Source organism: Passer domesticus, chromosome 7, assembly GCF_036417665.1.
Source record: "Passer domesticus isolate bPasDom1 chromosome 7, bPasDom1.hap1, whole genome shotgun sequence".
In the NCBI taxonomy this organism is placed as follows: Eukaryota; Metazoa; Chordata; class Aves; order Passeriformes; family Passeridae; genus Passer; species Passer domesticus.
The window spans coordinates 5,361,710-5,386,769 of record NC_087480.1 but is presented as its reverse complement, the minus strand read 5'-3'; the positions used below and the strand labels follow the sequence as shown (position 1 = coordinate 5,386,769).

Here is a 25,060-nt window from a genome sequence, read left to right as displayed (position 1 = left end):
GATCACACCCATATGGTGTGAGGGTCCGTGTCCATGGGGAGGGTTTGTGTGGTGTGGGGATGGTCAGGGTTCCATGAGGAGGGTCTCTGTTCCATGGTGTGAGGGCCCATATCCATGGAGAGGGTCTCTGTTCCATGCTGTGAGGGCCCATGTCCATGGGCAGGGTCTCTGTTCCATGCTGTGAGGGCCCATGTCCACGTGGATGGTCTGTGTTCCATCATGTGAGGGCCCATGTCCATGGAGAGGGTCTCTGTTCCATGGTGGGAGGGTCCATGTCCATGGAGAGGGTCTGTGTTTCATGGTGTGAGGGCCCATGTCCATGGAGAAGGCCCATGTCCATGCGGATGGTCTGTGTTCCGTGGTGTGAGGGCCCATGTCCATGTCGAGAGTCTCTGTTCTGTGGTGTGAGGGCCCATGTCCATAGGAAGGGTCCACGTCCATGGTGTGAGGTCCCATATCCAAGGTGTGCAGGTTTATGTCCATGTGGAGGGCCCATGTTCCGTGGTGTGAGGGCCCATGTCCATGGTGTGCAGGTTTATGTCCATGGTGTGAGGGCCCATATCCAAGGTGTGCGGGTTTATGTCCATGAGGAGGGCCTGTGTTCCATGGTGTGAGGGCCCATGTCCATGGTTTGAGGTCCCATGTCCATGGTGTGCGGGTTTATGTCCATGGGGAGGGCCGTGGCTGTGCCGTGGTGGGAGCCGCTGGCTCGGTGGCAGTGGCTGTTGTGTGAGGTGCCTTTGCCGTGGCGGACAGGGCAGGGGTTCTTTGTGCTGTGTGGGGCTGTGGTCGCTGTGTGGTGTGGCAGGACAGCGGCCACCATGGCTGGAAGCTGCTGGATGCTCCCAGGAGGGAGGAGGAGAGGCCTGGGGAAGAGTTGTCTCCTGCCCTCCTGGCTCCCCTCCTGGGCAGTGCCGGTGCCCCAGGGGTTAAATCCCATCCCTGTGTGACAGCAGGGTTAAATCCCTGTGTGCCAGGCCAGCGGGGTGCTGTCCCTGAGTGCTGCCTTTGTCCTTTAATCCCTCTTTGCAATTCCTGTCACCTCTGGGCTTTCAGGAGGCACCAAGCACTGGGAGGGGGGAGACTGGGAAGGTGTTCCCTGAGCTGGGCTGGAAGTCAAACCCACCTGGGAGCAGGTATGGGCTCCGTGGTTGTAAATTATCGACAGGTGGGAGGCTTGGGGAGATGCTGTGGCAGACAGACCCCATTGTGCTGCTTAATCCCAGAATCCCAGCATGGTTTAGTGGGAAGTGACCTTAAAGCTCATCCCATTCCATTCCCTGCATGGGCAGGGACTCCTTCCGCTGTCCCAAATTGCTCCAGCCTGGTCTTGGACACTTCCAGGGATGGGGCAGCTTCCAGGGCACCTTCCCAGTTGTCTCTTCTCCCTTTTCCAATTCTTGTTTTAACTGGATAGTTCTGGCATTCCTTCCCAGAGAGTTGAGAAGATTGGAGTGTCCTGTCCAGAAAAAAAAATTAAATAAAAATTTTTGAATCTCATTCTTATTTGATAATAATATTTATATATTTTCTAAAAATATATAAATCTTTGAATTCTTCCTTATATTTTCTGATCCTTGAGGCAGCAGCAGCTTTCCCTGGGTTTCCCAGTGCGGTGTGGGGCCAGTGATGTGGGACAGGCACCAAATGGCCTAAACAGACCTTTGTGATCTTTCCAGTCTTCCCCACGTGCCAGGCTCTGTGAAATTAATCCAGGAAATCATTTCAGAGCAATTATTTCCTTCAACTTTGCAAACAAGTTGCTGAGCTACTGGTTCTCTTAACCAGCACTTTATTCTAATTTTCCCATGGGATAGGAAAATAGGATAAGGCATTTAAAGCTGGCAGCTGGAACTGTTGCCAACCCGAGAGGATGGAACAGCTTAGACTGAAAAATCAGGGGGTTATTTTAATTTTTTACTGCGGTTGCTGCTGTTCCTGGGGCTGCAGGAAGGCTCTGCCTGGAAAACTTGAATTCTCACGTTTTCCCATAAAACACAACCTATGACAGAAAATTGGGATCAGCCAGGGAGTCGTTGGATGTGCAGCTGATGAGGTGCATTTCCAGAGCGGGATGAAGGGAAGAGCTGGGTTTTCTACTGCAGCTGTTTGTATCTTTTGAGTGATAATGAACTCAGTGAGTAGCTGGCTGCCTTGGGGCTGTGGATGGGCTTGTTGGGGCCTGCTCTGTCTGTCTGGGGTGTTAACTCTTGCTGGGAAGGGGGGAGATCCCATCCCAAGGCAAGGGAAGCCCATCAGGAATTACCTCCACGTGCCCTCAGAGTAAATTCTGGCAGATTGCTAAGGTCAAAAGGGGATTTTTTTTTTCTAGGGGGGGGCAGGAAGTAAAAGTTTAAAGCTGGTAATTGTCCATTTTAAAGGAATATTAAATCTTCATTTGAGCAATATCTTTATTGCCAACTTGGGGTTTTCTCCTGCTGTTGACAGGAGTTGTTTTGGCTCAGAACACAGCTCCTGCAGAGATTCCTGGACTGTGCAGGACTTGATGGTGAAAGGACAAGGGGTGGTGGGTTTAAACTAGGAGGGTTGATTTAGATTGGATATTGGGAAGGAATTCTTCCCTGTGAGGGTGGTGAGGCTCTGGCATAGATTCTGTGGCTGTTCCATCCCTGGAAGTGCCCAAGGCCAGGCTGGACAGGGCTTGGAGCACCCTGGGACAGTGGAAGCTGTGCCTGCCCATGGCAGGGTTGGCACTGGATGGGCTTTGAGGTCCCTTCCCACCCAACCCATTCTGTTCTTCATTCTCTGGAAGGGGAATGTCTGCAGGAAAAGTCTTGAACTGAAGGCTTCAGCTGAGCCTTGGGAGCTCAGCACCAATCCTGGCTCAGCTGAGCTTGGCCTCTGTGTCTGGTGAGATGCTGAAACCAAGAGAAAAACTCAACCTTCTGCTGGCAGGGTGGATTTTGCTTAGGAGATGGGACAGCCTCCGTGCTCAGCACCTGCAGGAATGCTGTCTGGTGTAATCCCTGCATCCCCTGGATGGAATCCAGCACTCCAGGCTCAGTCCAGTGCATCTCCCCCGTGTCCCCAGGGGCTGCTTCTTATTTCAGGCTCAGCAGCAGAGGGGTAGAAGAATCTCTGTGCCACTGCCAGGGATGCTGGGAGCCAGCACATTCCTAATTAAACCAGGATTTCATTTCAGGCACAGGTGCTGGGCAGGTCCTTCACACTCCCCTGCGTGGCTGCAGGGCTTGGACAATTCCAGATGTGCTGTGTCCCTGTCCTGGCTGGGAAGGAGCTGCAGGAGGAGCTCTGGGAAGTTGAGGTCTTCAAGTGTTAAATCCCCAGTGCTGCTCCTGCCGGCTCAGCTCCCATCCCGCGTCTGGCCACGTTTCCAACAACAGCCTGGATGTGCCAAGGAAAATGACGCTGGATGCAGCAAAGAGCTGTCAACTCTTTCCTCCCTATGCTGCTGGGCAGCTTTTCTCCTGCTTTCTGAAATAACTGGGCTGTTGGGAAGTGATAAGGAATTTCTCTCCATCCTCACCCCACTCCAGGCAGCAGCACCTCACACGAAGGCTGTGGGGTCCCTCTGCAATCCCATGGCTGAGGTGAGGGCTGAGGGTCACATTAAGCTGAGATTAACTCAAGGTCTTCTCTTCTGGTACCTAAATGTTGGACCTAGGGGATTTTGGCTGGAATATTAAAGATCTTGTTCTTGAAAGAGGATTTCTGAGCCCAGTTTTGTGCAGATGGGTTCAGGAGAAGACCCCCAGGGACCCCTGGGCTGGTGTACCCCCCGCTCTCTGACCTGGGCTTCTCTGTTGGGTTCTTCTGACTCAAAATCCTTTTTTCCCCATCTCTGAAGATGCTGAAACCCCAATTTATAAATGATCATTCTGCTAACAAGTGTTCATGGGGTGTTTGAGGCAGCTACCCTTCAGTCAGATCCCTGTGAAGATCCCATGTGGCTTCAAGCTGGATCAGGTACTGAAGGAGTTAAAAATTCCTGCTGCTGATGCACATGAACAGCGCCAGGTATCTCCCAGGGGATCCAAGTTTGCTTTCTGAAATCTGGCAAATAGCAAAAATTTTGATGTCTGTGAACAGCAATCACGCCCCGAGGCGATGACGGCTGACAGGGAAGGGCTCCTGACATATTTACCGAACAATTTTCTTATCGTGAAGTGCTCAGAAAGCCCAAACCTGGAGAACAATAGCAACAAAAACCCCACTGCAGGGTTTGTCAGCAGATGCAGCTTGGAGATAACAAATGATTTTTGCTTTTTGTTTGACTCCTTGGCGTTTAGGGGTTAATTGGAGCGAGGCCAAATGTGGTGAGATAGTGCCTGAATCACAGTTTTAAAAACACTGGGATTGGAAGGGTTTTAACTTCCAACTTCTGTGAGGCTCTTAGAGGCTGGTGAAGAGGTGGGTTAGAAACAACGGAAGGAAAGCATTTGGGTTGGGCAGTAAAAACTGACTTTGGAAGGGGCAGCCCCTCCTGAGACCCCAAAAGTCATCTCAGCCCAGCTGGGCTTCCCCTTGTGCTGGGGCTGGGTTGGTCTGAACTATTATTAAATGGGAATAAATGGGAATAAATGTTTCTGTGAGGGTGTTGTGTCACATGTTCATCCACCAATCCCTCTGTCCTGGCTGTGTGTGTTTGGAGAGTGAAGCAAAACTGCATTTGTGAGAAACAGAGGGACTTTGACACGAAAAATTTGGAATAAAGTTGTAAAGTTGGTCCTGATCCAGCTGCTGCCTTTGATTTCACTCTGATATAGAAAGGCACTGGCCTGCAACTGGTCCAGAGGGTGTCCAGGATGCTCTGTGAACTCTGGCATGAGGAATGCTGAGCAATAAAACTTTGGAAGTGCGGCCTTCGAGGGCTATTGTGGAAGGAAGGGCATAAGAAACATGACACTGGGATTGTGATTCCTGGCAGGAATGCTTTGCAATGGGGAAATTTCAATTTGGTTTGTGTTGCTTACATGCCTTTCTTCTCGCTGAAGGGCAAATGACAGTGTCAGCATTAAATGTGAGGAGCTGACATCTTCCCATGAAATATGCCTGACATCCCCAGAACAGAGCTGGAGTTACTGCAGCTCCAGAAATCCGCCTTCCCTGGATTTTACTTTTGCTCTTACCCCGAAAGGGACCCGACTGAAACGTTCCTGCTGATAAAGAGGTTGGTTGTGGAGGGAATTGTGCTCCAGGGAGAGGTCTGAGAGCAGGAGGAGCCATGGCTGAGCTGGATGTCCCCGTGTCCCTTTTGGCCCCGGGGCTCTCGTGTCGGGACGTGTCAGCCTGACGGGCGCCTGAGATGGAACAAAACCCAGGGCAATTGCTTGGATGTTTGGGGTTTTTTGTTTTTTAAGGCCACTTCTCTGGGTTTGAAGATCTTGAACTTCTGTGGGGAAAATTTATGGCGGTTTAGAGATGGAAGAGATTGGCCATGTTCTCTGTGATGCCCTGTTGGTCCTGTGTCCCCGGCAGCTTCTGTTGTGGTGGCTTTTAGGTTGGTTGGTCCAGCTGGGCTTGGTGTAGCCAGGGCTTCACCCCACAGGGTGAGTGATTTAGGGAGCTCTGTTGACTGGGAGCCAGCGGAGATGTGTGTGGCAGCTGGAGCTGCAGGAGGATGAGGAGTCACTCAGTTTATCTTTACATCCAGTGAATTGTGCCGCTCGCTTCGGAGATCAGGAATTGCTCGTTGGGCTGGGCTGAGCTTGGGCTCCTGGTGGGCTTTTCCACCAAGATCTGCCAGGGTTGGTGTCCATGGGGAAGAGGAGCCTGTCAGGCTGCACAGGAGGTGCCGATTGCTGATCTGCAGGAGATCAGCAGGGTTGGGCTTTGTTGGCCAAGAGGTGTCAGGGGTCACCTTGCATGGGAAGGGTTGTCCAGCCCTGGCGCAGCAGTGGTGGAGTCCCCATCCCCGTAGCTGGTTGTGGCACCTGGGGACAGGGTCAGTGGTGGCCTTGGCAGTGCTGGGGGAATGGTTGGACTCTGATCTCAGAGGGCTTTTCCAACCTCAATGATTCCACGATTCTTCTCAGGCTTCCACTGTCATTGCTCAGTGCTGACATGCTCAGATTGGCAGAACTTGGGTTATTTCATACAGGATCCTTGTTTTCTTCTTTCCCTCTGAGATCTCCACAACAGAACCATTTGCACATAAATGAGGCAGAATTTTTGGCCAGCTCTTGTGCGCACCTGTGCACTCCCATCACCCACCAGGAAATTGCTGCCCAGAAATGCTGCTCCTAAAATACTTGCCAAGGAATGGTTTGGGAAAGCTAAAAATTATTGTTTTGAGACTTCTCACATGGTCAGTTGTGAATTAAGGCTGCACAAAAAGAGGCTGTTCAAGCAAATGAACTGTGTTTAGAAGCAGTGGGGTGGGTCAAGATGGAACCACCCCCTTCACATGGGCAGGAGCACCTTCCACTATCCGAGGTTATTTCAGCCTGGCCTTGGACCTTTCCAGAGATGGAGCAACCACAGCTTTTTCCATAAAATGATGGAAAACACTGGGCTGGAGGGGCTCTGGTGAATATAGAGTTATTTAATATATAGAATGATTTAATTTCTGTTTCAGTAGCTCTGTTTGCCGTTGGGGGCTGGGGTCAGCTGGGGTGAGGGAGGAGGATGGAGGGGATGAGGCAGCGAGTCCCTGCTCCAGCAAGGCAGGATTTCCAGTAGGAGAGTGCCCTTGGAAGAGTGTGTGTTTGTGCCCACAGCCATTAAGCTCCATAATCTTGGTGTCTGTATCGACTTACAAATGAAAGCTTGCAGTAATTTGGAGCAGCATTTGAATTGTGAGTGGTAGTGATGATGCTGAGCTTGTCTTTTAATGCTGAGTTTAGAGGCTTTGAGGTTTGGATTAAAAAAAACTTCAATGAAACCACAAAAAAGACATTGGAAGCATAGCTGAACAGGTGGAACAAATTTGTTAAATCTGTTATTGGGAAAACAGCAACTTGCTTTTAAGAAATAAATCAATCTGCAGCTCAGTGTTTCATAATGAGGAGTGGGATAGGAAAATCTAAAAATATCTCCAAATGAGAGCTAATGCTCCGAAGGAACAGATCCAAACTAGAATATAATATTGCCCATTGTGGTGACAATAAGGATTTTAAAGTTCATTGAGATCCTTGCTGGGATGCAGATGGGACTTGAAGAGCCAGCATATTTCCCTTGGCCGGGTCCAGTTTTTATTTGCATAATAACTTATTATATGTATTGCCAGTAGCTCGCAGAGCCCCTGGTCAGGATTGGGAAACCACGATGAGTTCATCCCCCTCTGCCTGCTGAGACAATATATTCCCCAAGAACTGGGAGGGAGGCGTTTCTAGCAACTAAAGCAAGTGATTATGTGCTTGAAGAGGCAGGAAAAAGCAGAGTTTTAACCCTGTGAACCTTTGTGTACCTCGATCTTCTCACCAAGACCCATTTCAGGGGTCTTTGTCCTTCGGGTGCCTTTGTCCTTGTCCTTCCTCCTGTGTCCTGAGCTTTAGCAGCTGATTTTAATGAAGTCAAGGAGCTTTTCCAGGTGGAAAATGTGTCCTGGGTTTTCAGGAGATGGGGCATGTGTGCTGTGGTCTCTGTTATTGTGGAGCCAAGGAATGGTTTGGGTCAAAAGGGGCCTTGATGATCATCTCATTCCACCCCCTTTTCTGCTCCTTTCCTTAATTCCCTGCGCTGTTCAGGCAGCAGAGCCAGCTCCACTTCCATGTTTCTTGGAAAGCAATTCCACAGCCTCATCCCTCTCTCAGCAGGTTCTTCCTAGTGTTATTCCAGAGTTTCCCTTGCTCAGCAGAGCCTGGGTGCTCTGTCACACCCAGCCAGGCCAGGCTGGGGCACTGCCGTCGCCTTCCTGCTCCATCATCCCTTTCTTTCGGGACTTGCTGGGGGCTCCTGGGCACAGGAGGCTTCTCCCAGTGCTGCTGTGGAGTAGCTGCTCCCAACTAACCAAATCCACATGGACAGCTGTTGCTCAGAGGGGAGTGGGTAAGTGCATCCATAAAGTTTGGGATTTGTGCCGGAGGGAGCGCAGCCGGTGCATGGCCATCTCTCTCTGGGAGCCCTCAGCACTTAAACCCAGGAAAAAAAACCAAAAACCTCTCCAACTTCCAGATTCTGGTTGAGGGAAGAGTCAAGGTGTTGTGGAGTTAGTTGTAAATGAAAATGTCAGTTTTTCACAGCTTTTCACTGGCTGGGATTGCTCAGGGTCAGGGATCGTGTGTGATGGCACAGCTTTGTTTTGGGGGCAGAGAAGGTTTACCTAAAACTGCTTTAGGATGGATTTTAGGAAAAGGTTCTTTCCCCAGAGGGTGTTGTGGCACTGAACAGGCCCCCCAGGGAATGGTCACTGCCTCAAGGCTGCCAGGGCTCCAGGAGGGTTTGGACAACGCTCCCAGGGGTGCACAGGGTGGGATTGTTGGGGTGGCTGATGATCCATGGGGGTCCCTTCCAACTCAGGATACTCCATGATGATGATTTTGGTGATGGTGGCAGTGCCACTGACCTCCTGTGTGCCAGGCTGAGATGCCCTCGGGGTGACAAAGGCTGATGCTGCCGGTGCCTTTGCCATGGTAAGGGTTGACATTTGGCCAGGTCCAACCAAACCATTGGGGCTGCCATTTTCCTTTGGAAACATTTCTCAGTCCGGGGATGCTTTTCCATGGCTGGGATTCTCTAAGTGCATTGTGCCATCATTTTCTGCCCCAAACCTCAGCTCAGACGTCATGGACTCATTTCTCACCTCACAGCTGCCACCATCCCCAGCCTGGTGACACTGTGCTGGGATCTGGGTGGATCCATGGGCTGGGAAGCCCCTCCTGTTGCTGCAGTGCCCAGAGGGGCTCGTGTGGTGCTGATTTGGGAAGCCCTGCTCTCCATCTGCTGCCGTGGTTTGGGAGAGCTGGGGTGTGATGCCCGGGATCCCCACTCTGACCACAACGGCCCCGCTGGCCCAGATCCACCCAGAGTGGCCAGGGGGCAGGGAATTGGCACCCATGGGTGCTGCTGGAGGTGCCAAAGCTTTCAGGAGGTGCCAGGGACTCGCTCCGGCCACGCCGCCAGCGATTTTTCAAGGCTGAGGGGTTGGTGGAGCCTTTGTGTTCCTGCTTTGAAGCCCCGGCCTGAAAGTGTTGTAATGAGATTTTATGATGTATTCTGGCAAGGCCTGGTTATTTTGTGTGTGGATTTATTGTCTAATGAATTGAGTGATTTTGAAATGTTTTGTGCAACGCTTTTTTGGAAAGGACATTGTATTTTGTTTATGGGACGTGTGAGTTTTTATGAAACTTTATTTAGCTTTTAGCAAGAATAATCTTTATTCAACAAATAGTGCAAATAAATCTTTAATTGAACAAATATGTGCCAACTTTCAAGCACAGTAACAAACAATGACATGAAACAGGGAAACTTTGGAACAATATACAACTTTAAACATAGTATTAAAAAAAAAAAACAAAACCAAAAAAAAAAAACCAACCTAAAACCCCTAGCAAAGCAGATTTTAGGCTGTGTAGTGGAGCATGGTTATGTGGGACCTGCCGAGCTGGAGGGAGCAGAGCAGGGAATGTGGTGCCCAGTGGCTTTCCAGAGGGTTTGGAGGGAGTGGGAGCTGCTGGATGTGCTTGGGCTCTGGGAGCAGATGTGGAAACCTTCCTGGTGTGTCCCAGTCCTTTCTGAGCTCCTTCCCTGTGGGGCATCCCCAGCCTCAAGGAGGGATGGGGGCACCCAGGGGTTGAGGATTTCCCCCTTCCAGCCCCACGTTGTCTTCTGGCTCTTGGAGGGCACCCGAGGGGCTCTGAGCTCTGTGTTCCTGCAGTGTTCCATGTGAGCTGCCTGGGAGATGGGATGAGCATTCCCTGCTCCTCTTTATTCCTGCCCAGGCTTGGCTGCTGCCACTTCAGTTGGAAATGGAGATTCCCATCCCCTGCACTGCATGTAGCTGGAAATCCCTGAAAATATCTCAAATCCAGCATGAAATGGTTTGAAATGAGGGGAGGAAAACGTCAGCATTTGTTTAATTTAATTTTTTGGAGTGTTGGTCTTTAGGGAGGATGGGCAGAGTCACCTTTCTGTTTATTTCCTTATTAATCTGATCCTACTGGATTTCCTTCCTTCTTCCAAGTATGGAACATTCCTTTTATATCCCTGGAAGTGTCCAAGGCCAGGTTGGACAGAGCTTGGAGCCCTGGTCTGGTGGAAGGTGTTCCTGCCCATGACAAGGAGTGGAACTGGAAGGGCTTTAAGGTCCCTTCCAACCCAAACCATTCCAGGATTCTTTGCAAATAACGATCCTACAGTATGGAAGGAGTTTAGTACTGAAGATGTTCATACAGCTGCTGCTTTTCCCTGGAACTTCCTATATTGATAACAAAATTACTTGGCAGGAGGAGACCCAGCTCTGCATTTGAGTGATTTCCCTATCTTCAAACCCCAGGAATATGAACCCTGATGCTTCTTCTTTCCCTGGGAAGAGCATTTTCAGCCCTTCATTGCCCTTTTCAGCCCCTGGAATTGGAACAAAAGAGCTTTTCTTCTAAAAGTGAGCCGTGGAATTGGGTGTTAATGGAAACTAATTAATGCTGAATGGAAAATTCCTTCTTGGCTATGTTTTGCCATTCTCTTTTATAGCTCCAACCTAGCAGACCTCTCTCGGGCTGCCCATTCTTTTCCAGGAAGGATAAATGAGGCTTATGTTTCCAGAATGGGAGCTGGAGGCATCTCACCCCTCCATGCACCCTTGACTTGATCTGACCCAACCTTCTCCAGACCTCTGAGTGCTCCTAAAAGGGCCCAGTGCTGCTCTGTGCACCCACCTCACCTTCAAGTAACCCCTTTTTCCTTGGATGTGGCCTCATTTTCTGTTCCAGGATCATTCAGGTTGGAGAAGCCCTCTGGAATCATTGAGTCCAACCCTTCCCCAGCACTGCCAAGGCCCACATCCCCAAGTGCCACATCCCCATGGCTTTTAAACCCCTGCAGGGATGGAGGCTCCCCCCCTGTGCTGGGGCTGGACAATCCTTTCTGTAAGAGATATTCCCTAATATCCAACTGAACCTCCCCTGGCCGAGCCTGAGGCTGTTCCCTCTCCTGTCCCTGTTCCCTGGGAGCACAGCCTGACTCCCCCCATTGTCCCCTCCTGTCAGGAGCTGTGCAGAGCCACAAGGTCCCCCCTGAGCCTCCTTTTCTCCAGGCTGAGCTCCCTCAGCTGCTCCTGGTGCTCCAGACTCTTTCCCAGCTCTGTTCTCTCCTCTGGACACAGGAAAGGCCCTGAAGAGCAGCAGGACATGGTTGGGTTGGGGATTTTCACCCCGTTCATAAATGGGGAGGTGTTGGTGCTGAGGAGCTCCCGTGGCCAAAGTGGCGGAGTTGGCTGAGCCAACATTTTCCTCTTGGATCTCCTGAGCATGGCCCTGAGCCACCACCTCCAGCCAGAGCTCAGCCTAAAGCTCTCTGAGCTCTTCTGGCCTTTCAAACAGAGCCAAAAGCCCAACTGTGGAGGGAAACACCTGCCTGTGCTTTGTTCTGAAATCCATATGAAATCAGGAGATCAAGGAGTCGCTGTCCTTGCAGAGGGATGGAGGAAAGCCATTGATGTGCCAGATGTGTGGTTGGAACATCTGTGGCTGGAGGTGCTCTGCCCAGGATTGCTGTGCTGAGCAAAGCAGGGAGGTGGTGCCTGCAGGGGCTGTGGGTGGTGGTCTCCTCTCTGTGGTAAATCCATCTTTTTCCTTGGTTAGGACGTGGCTTGAATCCATAGAACAGCCAGGGGTGGTGTTAAGGATAAACTCATTGGATTCATGGTTGGTGTTTTTAACTGCTTCAATTCCCAGTTGGTGAGGGGGGATAATTCCCTGTAGGAGCAAACTGAGCATCAAAGCTGCTTGTCCTTGCTGAGCTGGGCTCCAGGCACTCCCTGTCTCCAGCAGAAAGTGGCAATGGGACTGTGATGTTGGGAGCTGTCAGTGTGGAGATGTTCCACATCCTTGTCTCTGGATGAGCCCAGAGGAAAGGGACATTCCTCAGGCTGTGGCTGCATCCCAGGAGGATCAGGGGGACAATTGCATCTGGCACTGGGGCTGATGTCCTTCCAAAAGGCAGGAGGGAAGGAACACTGGCAGGATCTTGGTGCTTGGCCAATTTGGTGATGGATCCCAGTTAAGGATGGCGAGGTCCAGAGCACAGACCACACTGTTCACATTCCCTGTGAGGAAAAGCTTTCCCTTGCACTTGCTGTCCATACTTCCGTTCCTTTCCAGATCTTCCCATCCCTCCCTGGTTGTGGCTGCAGCCATCCCCCTGCAGGGTGAGGGCTCAGAGCTGCCCCTTGGCTGGGAGGACATTCCCACATCCCTGTGGGACGTGCAGGTGTCCATGTGCCACACATGGGCACACATTTTTTCCCTGGGGTATTGGCTGCTGGAATCCCTGTCAGTGGATCACCTGCTCGTAGTTGGAAGTGGTAATTCCTCTCTGTCTCAGTGTCAGGAGTGTATCAGGCCCACAAGAGAGGCACAACCTTCCTCTCTCCCAGGCTCTTGGATCTCAAGGGGAGGATCAACCAGATGTCCTCAAAATCCTGCGTGTCCTGAGGCTGACCTGCAGCTGGCAGGGAGAACTTCCCTCTGTGTCCATGGAATCTCTCCCAGGTTTTGTAAAGACAGAACCATTTCAGGTTTCTCCATCCCTCTCCTTGGTCTGTGTTGGGCTCCAACCTCCTTAGGGGTGGTCAAAGTGGAACTTTGTGGAAGACCAGAAAGGTGCTGAGCTTCTCCTGCAGGGACTGCAAGGAATGTGTGGGACACTTCAGCTGGTTTTCCCTGTGGATTTAAGGAAGGGGGTCAGGGCAGCAGGGCTTGGAGGATATCAAGGATCCAACCAAAGTAATTCATTTGCACCAAGCTTGACATTTCAATGCTCATGGGTAAGCAGGAATAATGCGTAGGATTTGTGGTACCTGTTTAAAATAGCTGTGTTAGAGCCCCAAACCAGACACGGAGGGTTTGAATTTCAGACCATCCTCTTGCTTCAGGATCTTCCTTTGGAAAGAATGCAATATTCCGTGCCAGCAGCCTGTGCTGCCCCAAAAATCCTCCTGTTTTTAGGATGCAGATTTTGATCTCAACCTGGGAGTCGGAGCACGCACTTGAACAGCATCTTAATGAGCTTATGGTTGAGAGCTATTTATTATCTGTTAGAACAGGCCTTTTATTCCACTGGCAGCCTAATTTGCATGGTTTGTTGTAATTAACACCATAAAATGTTTAAACAAAAGTACAGATAGAAATTAAATTTACAGGCATTGAATTCAATAGCATCAGAATAAACCTTTGATTTGTTTTTTTCCTTTGGCAAGAAAGTGATTCACTCAAATTAAATTTAGGAAAAGCTCTCAACTTGGAAGGAGGGATTTAATGAAAAAAAGACGTCCCAATCTGCCGGAGCAGCTCGGGGAAAAGCTGGGATTTCACTTGGACAAGGCTGCTGAAGGGAAACTCAACTGTTTTGGGTGGGAGAGGTGTCCCAAAATCCTGCATCAGCCACTGCTGGCAGCACATGTGCAGGCAGGATGGTGCCTTTGCTGTCCATCTGTTCCCTTTTTCCATGCTCTGGCAACTGTTTTGGAGGCACTGAGGGGTCAGAGTGGAGGCAGATTGATGGGAATGTTCCCTGGAATTGTCCAAGGGTGGGTTGGACAAAGCTTTGGAGCAACCTGGGATAGTGGAGGGTGGGAAAGGAGTGGAATGAGAGGAGCCTTCCTACCCAACCCATTCCAGAATTATTCTATGATAGCTTGGAAAATCAACGTGAGGCTGCTCCATGGGTGAAGGGATTGGGAATTGTGCCATGTGCCAGACATTCCTGAGGGGCTGGAGGCATTTTCCAGGGGCTCCTGTGGCAGTGCATCCCCTCCTGCTGCAGAGCACTCAAGGTAACTCTGGAAAAGTCTTTTATGGCACTAAAAGAGGCGTCTCCATGTCCACCCCCAAATGAAATCATCAAACCCAGGCCACTTCTGCTGTGATTTATGCGGCAAACATAAAAAACTATATTGTGAGCAAATGGTCTCTGGGTGAGGTTTAGATTCCCTTCTATTGTTTGGAATTTTGGGTTTAGCGTTATGGCTGGGATTTCTATAGTCAGAACTAATTTGTAGCGTCTGGGACCGAGGCTTGGCGTGGTGCAGGAGCTGGGATTGAGCTGCTGGAGACATTAGTGGGGGGGAGCACGTGTTCCCTGGGGTTCCAGTACGGGGATTTACAGCCTGTGGATTCTCAGGAGCTGATCCAGCAGGAATTCTGATAGTCAGGAAACAAACAGGGAGAGTTCAGCACATCCCTGCCTCTCCCTGGATCTTTGAGGTGCTGAGTTGGGGTTTGGAGGGTCATCCTCAGGTTCATGTTCTGCATCCCAAGGGATTTGTCTGAAATTTCTTCAGTGAGATGTTGCTGTAGAGGATATTTCTCAGCAGGCTGGGTTTTGAAGCTTAAAAAAGTCTGTCCCAAAGGTTTGTAGCATGAAAATTGGGGTAATGATGGAGCAGATTGAAAGTTCCTGGGTTGTTTGATAAACTTATAGTGGCTTTCCCTTCCTGATTTCCTCCTGAAATCTCTCCTGGGCCAGGGTGAAAACCACCACCAAGGACCTGTATCTGTAGAGGACATGGGAAAACTGAGATAAGTGAACTAAAAGCAACTTTTTAAAATAAATAAAGCTGGCATGCACCAACACCTCGAGGAGCAGTGCTGGAAATTACACGTTCCTGGCCAGGCTATACACAAACTAAGACTGATTAATTAATTAATTAATGTTGCTGCAACAGGGAGTTCTCCGTGTTGGTTTATTCTCCCTTTTTAAGCATTTTTATTTTTACTTCTGGCTCCTATTGCTCCAGTGGTTGCTTCTCACTCTTTCCCAACTAAACCTCTCAGAGTTCAAGGATCCATGAGGTTTGTGTCTTGTTTAGGTCTATTTTTATTCTCTATATGATTGTTTGGATTGGTTTGCCAGGAGAAGTCCATCCCTGGGTGCTGCAGGTTCTGAGCATTGGCTCTACAGAAAATAAGAATAAATTTAGCATTTCTTTGACTTTGGGATAAACTGGGAAGAAGGAGCATCTTGCTGTGCCAGCACCTGCTAAGAGTACACTTTGCTGGTTTAGGAGGGATTTGTTATACGCAAACTGGGGATTTTGAAGAAGAAAAAAAGCTTTTTCCCTCTTTTCTCAGTTGCTTTGTAGTGTAAAGGGCCAGGTAGGGCCCTCTGCTGGGGTTTGCAGTGTTAATCAGTGATTAACAAAAGGAAAGTTGTGAAATTAGGGAACACGCAGGATTTAATGCCTGCAGTTTGATAATTGTGTGGTTTAGAGTTTTTTCACTTCAAATTAGAGGGCTTTCGTAACATGATAAGCTGCTGTTATGTGTCGGAGGCACAGGACTTGAATCTGAAATTTGTTTTTTCCAGCAGTGTTTTTTAAGAACAGATTCTCCTTGTGTTTACTGTCAGTTTCTCTAGCCTCTCTTTTTCTTTGGAAATGACACATTGGGAATGATATTGTTGGAATTTGGGGAGGATTGGAGTGAGGTTTTTTGGTCAGGCAATGGAGATTGAGTTTTTGGCTTCCTGTCCCTGGTCAGGTGATGTGCCCTGTGACAAAGGTGACCCCAAATGGGTCCCTTTCACCCCAAACCATCCCATGAGTGTGAAATTCTGTGTCTCCACGTCAGCCCAGGGGAGCAGCTCAGCCTGGGAGCGTGTCTGGGCAGGGACAGGAGGGAAACGGGGAGCAGAGCTGCTATTAAGTGGATTATTCCCAACATTATTCATCAGCCAGGCTTGAGTGATGGCCTCAGATATGGTTGTGTTTGTGTTGGGGGGTTGTGTGTGTTGCTGATGGGAAGGTGGAGCCTTGCTCTGGAAGGGAACTGGTTTTATATCAGTTTTGTACCAGTGTTGGTAAAGAGGCTGCTGTTTATATTTACATTTATGTTTATATATTGTGTACATTCCTTGGGTTTTTGGGGTAGGGGCACTGTCCATCCTTAGCCCATGGACATCTACATGGACACAGAGGCTGTGGCTGCCTCATCCCTGGAAGTGTCCAAGGCCACACTGGAGCAGCCTGGGATAGTGGAAGGTGTCCCTGCCCCTGGAGGGATGGAACTGAATGAGCTTTAATTTCCCTCCCAACCCAAAACAGCCTGGGGTTCTGGGATTCTTCATAGTCCTCCAGGGTACATGATCTTGTGCTCTGGGCTTTGAGTGTTTGTGAGCAGGTTGTGCCAGTACATTTCCCTTTTCCCTGGGTCAGAGTTTTTCTGGTCTGGTTGTGACGGGAAGAGCTGGCTGCCCTGACTGCTGGTGGAAAGACTCCAGTGCCACGTGAGACGTGTCTCAAAATCTGCTTGTCAGTGAATAACTGCTGCTAAAAGATGTGAGCTGGCATTGCTGTCAAGAGGAGATGCTGGAACAGGGATGGAGCTTTCGCTGCAGCAGAGCTGGGGGTTCAGGAAAAGTGCTAAACAAGGAAGAAGGTGGAGGAGCAGCTTCTACTGCTGCCTGCTCACACATTCCCTGCCCAGAGTGTTCTCCTTGCAGTAAGTGCTGCTTTTTCACTTAACATCACACAGAATCACTGGGGCTGGAAAAGCCCTCCAAGATCATCCAGTCCAACCTGGGACCACATTGTCACTGAACACCAAGTGCCACATCCAGACATTCCTTGGACACCTCCAAACCTTCCTGGGCAGCCCCTTCAGTGCCTGACCACCCTTTCCATGCAGGAATTCCTCCTGCTGTCCAGCCTGCACCTCCCCTGGCACAGCTTGAGGCTGTGCTTGGAGCAAAGACCACTTTTGTTCTCCTGGTGCCTCTGGTGGAGCGCGGGGTGGGACGAGCAGCCGCTGTTTGTTGTCTTTCCCTGCGTTTTCTGCCTAATGCCTGGCTAAGGAATTTTCCTGATGAATACACGGAACAGGCACAGCTCCTGGCTAGAGGGATGAGAGCAGCTAATCCACAGGAGCACAGCCCAGCCTTTTGTTGCTTCCCGTTGTGGGGAGCTGTGCAGAACACGATTTGTCAACACTCGGGGCCTGACAAAGAGCCCCTGACGGCTGTGGGTGAGGCCAGAAAGCAGGGCCGGAGGGGAAGGTGTTGGGACTTGCTGCTGGAGCTGTCTGCACACAGACAGCTGCTTCAGGAATCCCTCCTCTCCTCTGGGAATGCAAGACTGACAGTTCTTTTGGCATTCCACAAGGAAGCAGGTTCAGGGGGTGCAGGCGGCTCTGCGCGCTCAGGCCGTGGGGAGCTGTTTTTTAGCAGTGAGGTGAATTTTGGGGGGTTTCATCCCTTTCAGATGTTCTTTCTCCTTTTCTTTTTTTTCTTCTGCTCTAAAAGTTGAAAGAGGCCTTGGGTGGCTTCTCCTTTTGAAAGGTGACCTTGCTGCATAAAGTTGTCTGGCTCTCTGCTGTCCGTGCCCAGTGATATATGGGAGCATCTGGGAAGGAGGGGAGGCTGCTCATTAATTCCCTGAATTTCTCTAGGATCACACGTGTACCTCAGGATCCCTTCCCCACACTGGTGAAATGTTCACCCTTTAATCCCAGCCCTGTGTGAGGAGCTGCCATGTGTAGGCAGAGCAAAGAGAAGTGGGGAATGGGCTTTTTTGGGAGTCTGGTGTATTCCAGTAGTGCCAAGTGTGTTTCATTTAGTCCAGTGTGTCCATCTGTTATTTGACTGTGGTCCAAAGCAACACATTCTCCTCCTGCCTCCCTGGCCGTGGTTTAATTAATTAAATTTTAAATTTCAGCCACAAGCTGTAGGTGAAGGTGCTGCTGGGGGAGTGGGAGCTGCTACCAAAATACCATTGTTAAATGATGGTGTCATTCCCAAACAATCCACTTTATAAGGCTGTTTTATTGGTAGTTTCTGTGCTTTGCTACTTCCAGAAGATCTCTCACCAGAGGCTGGTTCCTGCTCTGCTCACTCACTTCCCACCTCCACCCTGCACCTCTCCAGGCTAATAATAAAAATAAAATTGTTTTCTCTGCTGGAGAAAGAAAAGGAGAGTCAGAACTGAGGCTGATGTGATCCAGACCAAGCATTTCCCTCTCCTTTGGGTGCTGGATGTCCGAGTTCTTTGGGAATTAAAACCACCAGATGCATTTCTGCCCTTGGGCACCCCGAGCTCCCTGCAGCAGCATTCCCAGTATCCTTCTCTCCACACGGGATCCTCAGTCATTTGGTTTTTCCTGTTGCAATGTTACAAATTTCTGCTGCCCTGGATTTTATTTGTGGGTTTTTCAGGCTTAGCAGGTAATGGTTATAAATGGAAATTTGACTGCAGCACGTGGTTTCTGGCTGCAGTAAATTCATTCCCTGCGGGCTTGGGGACGGATCCCATGTGTTTTCTCCAATGCAAATGGTTGTTTCAAACATCCATCTGCTTTATCTGCTGTTGTGTTTACAGTTCCCCTTTGTAGTTCCCAGCAGCATCTCCTCTCTCTCCTCTGCTCTTGTTTATTTAAGGTTATGGTAAAATATTCCTCTCGTTTGGAGCTGTTTTGTGGGAGCGTTTCCCAGCTTGGCTGATCCCAGAGGTCAGGGGAATAAAAATCCTGAACCTGATCACCCCCGGGGAATCCCACAGTGGTGGTTCCAGCTGCTCCCTGGTGTTGTTGCTCCTCGGGAATGGGATTTTAGCCAGATCCTGCCCTTGACCTTCCGGTGCTCTGCAGGCAGCATGGCTGGTCATTATTGAAAAATAAAGGGTTTAATCCACTCAATTTGTAGCAAAAGTTGACCAGTGGACTCATCTTTGTTTGGGTATTGAATTGTGTGATGTCCCTGGTTGTTTGTCTGTCCAGGATGATTTAGAAAACCAGTTTCAACTTTAGAAAAAAAACCCCACCAAAATAATACAACAAACAAACCCAAACCAAGCTGTCTGAAAAATCCTAGGAGGATATATTTGATACTTTTTCCTGGCAAAAGCTAAACATTTTCCATCCTTCTTCAGTTTCAAGCCTTCAGAAGGTTTGTGGGTCCTTCTCCAGCACGTGGTGATGCCTCTCCATGTCCAGGCAGGAGCCGCAGGGAGCACCCCAGGGCTCCACAGCCTTTGGAGTTTCCCTCAGGTTTTGTGTCCCCATCATGGGCAAAATATGACCCAGGATGACATTTGGAGAGGTTGCAAAATTCTCTCTGTAAACAGTATTTTTTTTTTCTTATGCTGAGCCCCAAGCAATGTCACTGCTTGTCTCGCACAGAGAAGTAGGAAAACAGTCCCTGGCTGCAGGAGGGAGTTGTTTTCCTAATTTTCCTTCACCACAGCAGCATTTCCTGTTACTGGTGAGTGTGTGGAGTGCCTGGATGAGATGCCCCCCAGCTCACGTGTCACCCTAAGTTGTGTGTTGGACTTTTGTGGGACACTGGAGAGTGACTGTGGAGTGGGACCTGGAGTGGCAGGACAAGGAATGGCTTCCCACTGCCAGAGGGCAGGGATAGATAGGATATTGGGAAAGAATTTCTGGCTGTGAGGGTGGGCAGGCCGTGGCACAGGGTGCCCAGAGAGGCTGTGGCTGCCCCAGCTCTGGGAGTGTCCAAGGCCAGGCTGGACAGGGCTTGGAGCAACCTGGTCTGGTGTCCCCACGGCAGGGGATAGAGCATGACGAGCTGTAAGGTCCCTCCAACCCAAACCAATCTGGGATCTTGTGGTCTTGAATTCCCCACCCTTTGCTGCTGAACTTGTCTCTTTTCCAAGGTCAAAAGCTGCTGGCCAGCTCCAAATAGTCCAAGCCAGTTGAACCTCATTTTAGCCCCTGGGTATGGACAGAACTGTCCACGAAATTCTTTTTCTGGCTCCTTTTTTTTTAATTAACCTTCCAGTTTTTTCAACCTTCTGGGCCCTTTTAACCTCCCAGTGCCTCAGTTTTACCACAGGATGGAGAACCATCTGCTGCAGAGGCATGTGCAGCATCCAGGAGCTGAAGTACTAAATCCTTTACTACTTTCCTTACTTAAACTCCTCTCAACAAACAACTCAGCCGGCACAAAACCTTTTTCTTTCAGCCTCACAGAGTCAGAACATGTCACAGGGGATGTTGAGCTAGCGCTGCTCCCTCCCAAGAGCTGCCCCAGCCCGACACGAGGCAGCTGTGCAGCAGCTGGCCTGGCTGCCTGGCTGGAAACATCTGGATGGGCTGCGGCGCATGGCGGGAGCCGCTGAGCCGATGCTGCTGTGCAGCCTCGGGCGCTGTTTGAAGACGTGCGTCGGGCTCTGCACTTCAAAGCCCGGCTCAGAAAGGCTTGGCTTGCACAAACTCACACCTCTGCCTCTGCTCTGGGGCTGCCGTGGCTCCCACCCGCAGCCAGAGACGCGGGAATGCCGTGGCTGAGGTTTGTTTGCTGGGAAGATGATGGAATTCCTGTGCGCAGCTTCGCGATCCACTTGCTCGTGCCGTGCCAGCTGCTCGCGCTCGCTGGCCAGGCCGTGGGGGCTTGGGATGGGTTGTTTGCATGGAAAACGGAGCTGTTGCCATGTGGAGAGGGAGTGGGGAATGCTGTTCTGATTAGGAACTGTCTGGTGCTTGCAGCAGCAAGTGGAGCTGGGTTTGGCGGCCCCAAAGCTGGGCCTAGAGGCGGCCGGGGGCGCGCACGGCGCTGGGACCGGCTGTGAGATAGCGGCTGGTGGAAAGCTCGCATTCCTGAGCTCCTCCCAGCTCCTTTTCCTGCAGTTTCCACAGCACATCGTGGTGTTTCTGGTTCAGCTCATCCCTCGTAGCTCAGGGCTGTGCTGTTCCAGTGCACAGGCCATGGTGGGGCAGAGCCAGCCCGGTGCTCGCGGTCGATCCCGTGGCACCGCTCCACGGAGCCATCAGGGATCCCATGTGCCTCCTCTGACTCCCTCAGCTGTCCTCACATATTCCAGAGCACATTCCAAGGGTGAGGAGATGGCACAGCTGGCAGGTGGGTCAGGGTGCCACAGGTTTGATTCTGGAAAGGTCTGTCCCAGAGGTGCTGGGGTGTTCTTTTCCCTTCATGCCAGTGGTTTTGATGGGTGCCATGGCTGTGGGAGCTGCTCCAGGTGTCCTCACTTCCAAAGGAAACAATTCCTGCTGCTGAGCTCACACAGGCAGGGGAAACCAGGCCAGGAGGGGACTAAACGGTAGCAGAATTTGAGGTTTTTTCCAATGAGAGTGGTTTTACCACCATTGGCACAGGGTTGCCCGGAGCAGAGGTAGATACCACAACCCTAGAAATAGTCAAGGCCTGGCTGGATGAGGCTTGGAGCAACCTGGACTAGTGGAAGTTGTCCCTACCCATGGCAGAGGGATGAGCCAAATGCTCTTGAAGGTCCCTTCCAGCCCAAACCATTCCATGTTTCTATAATTCAATTTTTGAAGAAGGGTGTTTACCTGGAGCCAGCTTCTCCAGTGCCACATGCTGAGAAGCCCCTTAGTTCTCCCTGGGAGGAGGGGACATTCCCTCTTCCCCCCATTCCCATGCTGTGTCCATTTGGCTTCCGAGGAGTCCCTGCAGGATCTGGAGTTTTGCAATTCCTGCATGAAGGAGCATCTCTGGCACTGCACCCAGCCCTGCCTTGCGGGGACTTGTTCCCGTGGCTGTGCCCGGAACGGAGCCTTGCAGAGCTCTTAATCCTGTCTGCATGAGGTCATTGGCTCCTTGACGTTAATTGCAGGGGATCTGATTAATTAGGCAACAGAGCGTAATTTATCTGAGCAGATTATTGTATAGAATTAACCAGGCAGTCGCTGTCTCCCACCACAATTCCATGCATCCCTGCAGGTGTGGGAATTGCCATTAAAGCCTTCACCCTTGTGGATGGCTGAATAATAATTGGATTGTTGCCCAGTTGCTGCAGTGGGCTGTTTATCCACACTGTTTCATGGATGCATTATTTTGTGGGTGTCACATTTTCAGCAGACTTGTTTTCATTTTAATTCAATTCAATTTGGACTACTTGATTCCTTCCTCCTGTTTCTTTCCCTTCCGTTCTTCTTCTTCTTCCAATAAAACGTCATAAAAATTAATCCTCACCGAAGGCCAAATTTAACATTCAGACTGAGAAAAGATGATTTTAAAGCCCTTGTGCTAAAAAGGGAAAAAATGCACTCGGACAGGAAGTCTTCGGTTTGTTATGGAGCAAGGAAAAATGTTTTTAAAACTTTATCATAGAATTATGAAATCCCAGGATGGTTTGGCCTGGGAGGAACCTCAAAGCTCATCTCATTCCACCCCTTTTCCATGGGCAGGAAAACCTTCCACTAGACGAGGATGTTCCAATCCCCATCCAACCTGGCCTTGGACACTTCCTTAAACAGCTCAATTATCAGAACAGCAGAAATATTTTAAAATTACGAAGATTTTTGAAGATTTTCCCCCCCCAAAACCCAATAGGAGGGGTTGTCTGGGAGCAAGGACAGAATGAAGTTCTTTGCTGGAGCAGCTCCTGATTTGAGGAATATTTTTAAGAGGAATTCTGGCTTGAGGAGGATTGTGCTGTTGACCTCATGTTGTTCGGGTGTGCTGGAGAAGCTTCAGGTCACGAGGAGCAAGAGCAATGGTGCATCTGGAGAAAAGAAGAGGAGCTATGGCTGATATAGAATTGCTGAGGGTTGGGTTCCCCCAAATCAAATGTGTGCTGTGTTTTATAAGAAGCATGAATATTTTGGGCATATAACTGCTCAAATAAGGAAGGAATTGCTGCTGGAATGCAGGAGAAGAACCCATGACCTCCATCTGGAGGGGGGCGTAGCCCAGCTGGCTGAAAATTGGCCTGAAAAGGGCTACAAAAGCTAATTAAAATGTGAAAAACTGAGAATTCCTGCTAATAGACAGCAGATCCCTGCCTGGCGCTGCTTCACAGCTAAATTTGATTTCCTTGGGAGGCAAAAGGAACTGATTTAAGTTCCTTACCTTGCTGACATTGATCCCTCTCAGCGTTTAACCAGCCTGTTCCCAGCGAGGAACTTCCCGCGGCTCTGCTGTGCCGGACCCGGGGCCTGCAGCAGGAATCTCTTATTCCTGCTACCAGTAAAAAATTCACTGCAGGTGTCTTCATGTGCAGTGTTAAACTCAGCTTTGACCTTGTTCTGCTCACATCTGGGTTGTGTTTGAGCTTTCCCTTCAGTGCCAGCAGGTGTAAGGAAGGGGAAGCCTCAGCCGTCGCTCAGCTGGAGCCGTGGCCACCTCCGTGGCATTGTCCCCCCATCAAAGTCCTCGTGGCAGCCACCAGCTCCCCTCCAGCAAAAGGCAGCTCCAGGGAAAGGTGTCTTAGGCAACTGTGTGGACAAACAGCCTCCTTTAACAAATTGTGGTCTTCCAGGCTTGAGGTGGTGCTGGTTTGGGGTCAGATTCGGTGATTTTGGTGATTGAGTCAGGGAAAGTTGTGGGGTGTGTGGAATCCAGGGATTTGGACTGTGGATCTTGTTCCATTTTGTGCTGAAAACAATTTTCTGTGGAGGTTTAGGACAGAAAGTGTTTCTGAGGGTTCCCTAGGTTATTCTCTCTGTCTGAAGGAATGCTGGAACGTTCCTTTTCCAAAGTTGCACTTCACTCCTCCCATGAGGAGCAAATCCCCCTGCCTGCCCCTCTGCCATGTCCTTACCTGCCAGGTTTACCTGCATCTGCTCCAGGTTCCCTGAGCTGATTGAAAGTGAAAATTAAGTGGTGTGTTCAGTTGGGTCAGTGGTGGAAATGTAAGAATTTGGGATGTTGCTTACTGAACTAAGCTGAGCTTGAGCTGAGGAAGGTTTGGATTAGAGGAAAAGGAGGGAATTCCTGTTCAGACTTGGAGTTGCAGAATATGGTTGCTGCTGTCATAGATCTGCTTAAAGTCCAGTTCCTCACGGAAAAGAGGAAGGGAGAAGGGAAATTTTGGGAAGGGTTTGGATCTGAAGGGAATTTTATAAGATGTTTTTATTGTTCTGATGGCAGTTAATTCCCTGTCCATCGCTTTGGCTTGGGTTGAGAACTGGCAGTTGAATTTAGGGTTCTGTCCTTCAAAACACCATGGCTTTCCTGGGTACTAAATGTAAAATACCAAAATCCTGGGACAACCTGCTCCCTCCTCTTCCATTGGTCTCCAGTTGGTGTCTGTTACTGCAGTGCTTGGAAGACCCAGAGTGTCATTCCCTGGCCTTCTCCAAACTGGGATTGCACAGTTCTTGGGAGAGGATTTTGACCCAGTGCTCAGCATGTTGGCAGCATCTCAAATCCTGTTCCCAAAAGTGCTGGTGGCGTGTTCAGGGTGTAGATGTGCTGGGATTTGAGTTCCTGCCTGCTGGCAGGTGCTGTGCCCCAGGCCATGGCATTCCATGGTCCATCTTGCAAGTCCAAGGTAATTTCTGTGTTCTCTTGGTCAAATACTCCCTTGACTCCTTGGCTTTCATTTTTGTGAAACTCCTCACGAGTGTTGGGAGGGAGGTGGCTCTGCTGTTACAGCTCCTGCCTGGGCCAGAGCTCAAAAATCATAAAATCACAGAATCACAAGATTGGAAGAAAACTTCAAGATCATCGAGCCCAACTCATTCCCTGCATCGCTGGTGTTTTGGGATTACAGAACAGCTTTGGATGGAAAATGCTTTTGAAGTTGTGTCTTAAAACCAGTGAGGATCCTTGAGTGCAGATTGGAATGAGGGAGAGTTGGGATTTTGTATCAACTCCAGGGTGAAGGATTGTGCCTCTGGGATCTTGGGCTTTGGGATGAACAGCTGGATGGAGCAGGAATGTGGCTGGCGTTGGGAGGGAAGGAGGACAGAGATGAAGCAACAGGGACAAGAGGAGTTCTGGGCATCTTGAAGGTGAGGGCCAAACTGGAGCTTCACACAGGAAAAGCTGAAGGAAGGGGTTTGTTATGGTGTGGAACCTGCTCCAGAGCCCTGGCAAGGATTCCCACAGCCAGCTGGGAGTACCAGGTTTGGGGAGGAAGGTGGGTAGTGGAGGCTGTACCATCTCTGCTCTCTCCATCTCTGCTCCTCCCCTCATGGTATTGATCACATTCCACGAGTGTTGCAGGCAGGGCTGTGGCTTGTCCTGCAGACAAGACACGGTGTCAAAG

At 50.1% G+C, this 25,060-nt stretch overlaps 1 protein-coding gene across 6 annotated transcripts in view; it reads left to right on the top strand.

Annotated features, from left to right (window-relative positions):
* Positions 1 to 25,060, top strand: part of EDA (ectodysplasin A) — a 60,880-nt gene that overhangs the window by 5,857 nt on the left and 29,963 nt on the right. The gene's annotated exons all lie outside the window — the stretch shown is intronic.